Source organism: Mustela nivalis (genome assembly GCF_964662115.1).
Source record: "Mustela nivalis genome assembly, chromosome: 7".
NCBI classification, from domain to species: Eukaryota; Metazoa; Chordata; class Mammalia; order Carnivora; family Mustelidae; genus Mustela; species Mustela nivalis.
In genome coordinates, this window is record NC_139026.1 from 86182853 (window position 1) to 86188852 (window position 6000).

Below are 6000 nucleotides of genomic sequence, written 5' to 3' on the forward strand. Positions count from 1 at the left end.
TTAATGACTGAGTCCCTCAGGTGCCCCTTCTCCCATGTACTTTTTCTCAGAAGATATTACAGGAATATTTTACTCTAAAAAGGGAGTAGATTAAAAAGGGAGGAAGATATGGGGTACAGAACACAAGAGATCCCACAAGAGAGAGAAGTGAGAGGATCCCAACAATGAAGAGACATCTTAAAAAGAGGCTTAGGTACCAGATTGGAGCAGTGGATTAAAAAATCATACATATTTGTTGACTGTTTCCTTTGCTGTGCAGAAGCTTTTGACCTTGATGAAGTCCCAAAAGTTCATTTTTGCTTTTGTTTCCTTTGCCTTTGAAGACATGTCTTGAAAGAATTTGCTGTAGCTGATGTAGAAGAAGTTACTGCCTATGTTCTTTAGGATTTTGATAGATTCCTGCCTCATGTTGAGGTCTTTTATCCATTTTGAGATTTCGAATTTATCTTTGTGTATGGTGTAAGAGAATGGTCGAGTTTCATTCTTCTACATATAGCAGTCCAATATTCCCAGAACCATTTATTGAAGAGACTGTCTTTTTTCCACTGGCTATTTTTTTGGGCTTTGTTGAAGATTATTTGACCATAGAGTTGGGGGTCCATATCTGGACTGTACTCTGTTCCACTGGTCTATATGTCTGTTTTTGTGCCAGTACCATGCTGTCTTGGTGATCGCAGCTTTGTAATAAAGCTTGAAATCAGGCAACGTGATGCCTCCAGTTTTGTTTTTCTTTTTCAACATTTCCTTAGCAATTTGGGATCTCTTCTGGTTCCATACAAATTTTAGGATTGTTCCAGCACTTTGAAAAATGCCAGTGGAATATGGTTTCACTTACTTGTGGAGCATAAGGAATAATATGGAGGACACTAGGAGAAGGAAAGGAAAAGTGAATTGGGGAAAATTGGAGGGGGAGACAAACCATGAGAGACTGTGGACTCTGAGAAACAAACTGAGGGTTTTGGAAGGGAGTGGGGTGGAGGGATGGGTGAGCCTACTGGTGGGTATTAAGGAGGGCACATATTTCATGGAACACTGGGTGTGGTGCTAAACAATGAATCTTGGAACACGGACAAAGTAAAATAAAATAAAAAGTCATACATATTAAAGGCTGTTATTCCCATTCCCTCTCTCACTATGCCATTTTTAAAATCTTGACAAAGCTACTAGTAAGAGTATTCCATCAGAAAAAAAGGAAGAAATGAGATCCAAGAAATACGTAATTCAAATCAGGAGAAAGCCAAGGGGAATTCCTAGTATAGCAGTAAAGGGAAGTCTCAGAATCACAGCTGCACAGCAGGATCAAAGGATAATCAGAGTATAATGAATCTCTAGCAAGAGTCTCTCTCTCTCTCTCTCTCACACACACACACACACACTCACTCTCTCTCTCTCTCTCTCTCCCTCTCTCTCTCTCTCTTACTGGAGCTGATAGATTAGCTGATGAAATTGCCCTTGTGGGAATCTATAAAGAAGTTACTGGAAGATGTGAGAAGAAACAGCAATTGGTAAAAGAAAAATTATGTAAAAACTATGAAAAGATAAAGCAATTATTAATTTTAGGGAAGAAGTAAGAATGCAGTCACAGTACATTACAATAATCTAATAGAATATCTAGAAAGACAATAATGTAAATACTGAATACTGATTTAACCAAAAATGTATGATAACTCTACTGGGAAGATAGGGAAAGAGGATGGAAGCACAGCAGAACTGAATCTTCTCTACCTTTCCTATTGACCATAATAGGAAGTCAAAGGACAATGTCAAAAATAAGTCAATGAAAAAAATACTTGGAAATTTGTGGATAGGTAAACAGAGATATATGAAAGCCAGAAGACACAGCTAGAAATGGAGTCCAAAGTTTCTGCCTCTGGGGAGGAAGACTTGAGGAAGTAAGGAGGAGTGGGGTAGAAAGCCATTATATTTATAATAAGTCTTTCAATACTATTTGACTTTTTATTCTTACTACATGCATTATATCAGTCCAAGTCCAAAGTAGTATTTAAAATCTCTGGTTTCCAAGAACAGCCATAATGCCTGATTTGGCCTGGTTTATATTTAAATTGGATATTCATTCTGAATATCCAGCTTGATCTCCCTTTGTAAATGCCCTGTTTATACCACCATCTATATTTCCCAAATGCACAATGAAATCTCATGAACATAGAATAGGGATAGGGAAACTATAACATCAGGCAAAATTGGCCTGCTACCTCTTTTTCTGTGAGCTGTGAATAAAAATGGCTTTTTACTGTTTTAAATGGTTGAAAAAATCAGAAGGAGAATAGTATTTTGTGACACAAAAAATTACATGAAATTCATATTTCACTGTCCATGCTCATTTGTTTATGTTTTGTCTATGGCTGCTTTTGTGCTACAATGGCACAGATAAGTACTTGTGACAGTGACTGTGGCCAGCAAAGTAAAGAATATTTGCCATCTGGTCCTTTATAGAAAATGCTGACTTAGACATATGACTTGGAAACTTAGTAAGACCGGATGGGTATATGTCAGACCATTTCTCCTCCGTTAGCACCTTACTGAAGTCATATTCTGGAAATACAGGCACATATAAGCAAATGTGCACTCCAAACTATCAAAAAATCATCTTCCCTAGCTTCACCATTGAAGCCTTTTGTCAGATTTCACCACAGCAATTCCCTGGCAACTCCAACTTCCTAGCACTACGATTTCTGAATTTACTTGTGGCCTGTCATCTTCTCAATAAAAAACAACAAAAAAAACCCTTAGGACCTGACTGGGAGAAAACTGGGGTTACCACTTCCAGTCTCTAGCATACTGTCATCAGGAAGAAAAGGAAACTAGGAAGGTAAATGTTCTAGAAAAAAAAAAAGAAAGTAATTAGAAATGAGCAATATTCTGATTTTCTTCATTATAAGAGGGCTTATCTCCCCAAAGGTGGTACTAGACTAACAACATTAGAAAAATGAAAACTAATATGTATTTGTTTTTTTCATCATTGACTTGAAATCTAGATCTATTCTCCATAAAATTCATTCTAGAAAAGTGGTTTGTCTTCAAGACCTTCTGTTGCTTGGCCATAGAGTAGTCCAAAACTGAATTTGCATCTCAGAGTGAGATTAAGAAGTTTAGGATCAGGGGAGAAGGACAGAGGTCATAAGCTGTTTTCAGTCTGCATTGGGTTTAAACAACTGAGAAGTTTCTACTCACTTACCTGCGCCTTCCTTCCCTCTTCCTCTACTCTGGGATACAGATATTGTAACCCGTCCTCTTAGGGAAGTTCTTCAGGTTACTGGTTAGTTTTCTGTACTGGGGAAGTTAGTGATGTCAACTCCACCAAAAGAACTCCCTGGTCCTATTTCTGGTTTGAGACGTGAATGCTGTAGCACTTCAGGGTCAAGAATTCTTGGAAAACTGGCTTGAGTTGTGCATAAACCTGAGGAATAAGAGAATGGGAAAGAGAAAATAGAGCTCTGTTTTCAGGTGTTATTTGGGACATTAAATAAATTTCCAAAGGATTCTGACATAAAGATAAAGCTAGGATCTACTGAAATATAGAGTACTGAGAGCAGAAGGACCTTCTGATCTCTCTAGTCAACTTTGCTGCCCTGTTTTATATCTTTATTTTCACTCATTCCCATCATGCTTCTGAAGTGCTATTACAGTTTATAACTTCAAGCAAAGAGACAAATTAGTATTAGTGGTATATGGCTTTAGGAAAGAATTGCAAACTTCTTCTCTGAAAAGATTAGAAACCCAAGAGGAATATAAATCTTTACAACACAAAGGGAAGATATTGGCCCAAGGATATATAACTTCCTTCCTCATTGCTGCTCGTTGTTTTCCTTTCTGGCAAAAAAATCCTCAATAACATTTTCTTCTATTCCACATACTGAATTTGTGTGTGTCCTTAGGGGAAACAAAGAGGCAATGAGCCCTATTCCTTCTCTCCAACTTTGCCCTTCGAACTTCCCTCCCTCCCTGATCAACTAAGTGCCCCATCTCACCTAATATGTGAGCTTCCAGGACTCTTTATATAAAAGTTTTCTCTTATGTCATAGTTACACATTACTCATCACTTTTTGGATTCTGTTACTGAATGTGGAACTAGATATCATTAGGCAGAAAATTTAAGGATTTGCTCCTGTCACTCTAGGATCTGTTCCTTGGTGTGGTTCTGACTTCAACCCCTTAAGGCATAGCTGCCATAACGGAGTCAGAGCTAATTCAAAGAAGCTATGGCAAAAAAATATCTGGGCCAAAAGAGTTCCCACTTAGGTTGAGCCCCTGATCCAGGGAGAATGTTTCTGCATTTCAACACAGGGTACTCTTCTGTCTCCAATATCTGGCCATTATCTAGCTCAGAGGGCAACTGCAGGCCAGGGGGAAGTCAGCTTTTAAGAAGAGATACAGACTTTCAGAAGTGCATCCTGGTACATACAAAAGCTCTATGAAAATTAAACACCATCTTAATCTACATGCTAGTATTCCAAATTTTGGTTATATACCCCCTGCTAAACATTCCCTCAGTGAAAAATCTTCCCCAGAACTTCCTGTAAACACTTCTATTCATGTTTCTTATTTTTCTTGCTCTTCAGCTATAACTCAGGGACATTTGGGGGCTGAAGCTCAAAACCCTTGAAACCAGCGTACCCTTTACCCAAGTATTAAGTCTTTTACTTTGGTAAAAATCTCATTTGTGTTCAACCACAGCCCCATAAAGTATCAGTACCATCAATTAATAAATAAGAAAATTCAGAGAAATAACTCGCTTATGTCAGATTTAATGATACAGCTGGGACTTGAATCTAGGCTTTTCTAAAGCCAAGGCCTCTGCTCTTTCCAAGTCCCACGATGCTGTTCATCATTCAATTGGGAATTTAATTTCTTTTTTTTTTTTTTAAGATTTTCTTTATTTATTTAAGAGAGAGAGAGAGAGTAAGAGACAGCACGAGTGGGGAGAAGGTCAGAGGGAGAAGCAGACTCCCCATGGAGCTGGAAGCCTGATGCGGGGCTCAATTCTGGGACTCCAGGATCATGACCTGAGCCGAAGGCAGTCGTTTAACCAACCAAGCCATCCAGGCACCTGGGAATTCAATTTCTAAAGGTATCTAAGGAGAAAATAATAAGATCCTCTAGTGCTATCATTTCACAGCTTGGGTTAGAACTAATAATAATCATGAGGAAGAGGAAACATAAAATGAAAGAGATAATATAACTTAGGCTGGAGCATAGAATACAATTGAATAGGTCTACTTTACCAATTTCATGGGTTCCAGACTTCCTATGACTGGAGATTCAAATAGTTATTCCTCACTTCCTAAAGCTCACAGGAAGGGTCAACTTGTTTTGTATAGCCAAAACACACAGGAGATTCCCTGGAGTAGAAGACACCTATTTGTCTAGGCAGAAAGGCTAAAATTCTGACAACACCTTTTCCTAACACTGCCTCCATTGCCTTTATCCATGCTCAGAAGACTGAGAAGCTTCATTGGTTTGCCTGTATGTAAATCCCTGGAGAATGAGCCCTGGGTACTAGTTTCAGTGCTATTGCTATATGGTGGTGGGACCTTGATCAGGGCCCTTTATCTCAGGTTTTCCTTCTGTGAAATGAGGGAATGTTCAGTATATACTTACGGGTGTCAAAGAATGGGCAAGGATAAACGCATAGATCCTCTAACCCAAACCAAATATTTATTTCTCCCAAGTTCCTGCCCCATAACAGGCAATCACTTTTACCCTCAGGGTCCTTTACCATGTTAGATTCAACAAAGGCCATATACCTACTGGCTTCTTTGTGCTAAGTGCTATGCTAAGAATCTTTCTCAAGCTTCCCCATTAGCACTGCCAGGGAGAAAAACCCAAAAACCAACACAACCTCACTCCCTCACTCCCTCACTCCAATGCTTCGGTGACCAAAAGTCCTAGTCAGATTCTGGAACCCTCATCAGTTTCAAAGAGATTGAAGGAAAGTAGGGTCTGTTCTTCAGGAAGGTGAAATTTAGGAAGTTGCCAAAT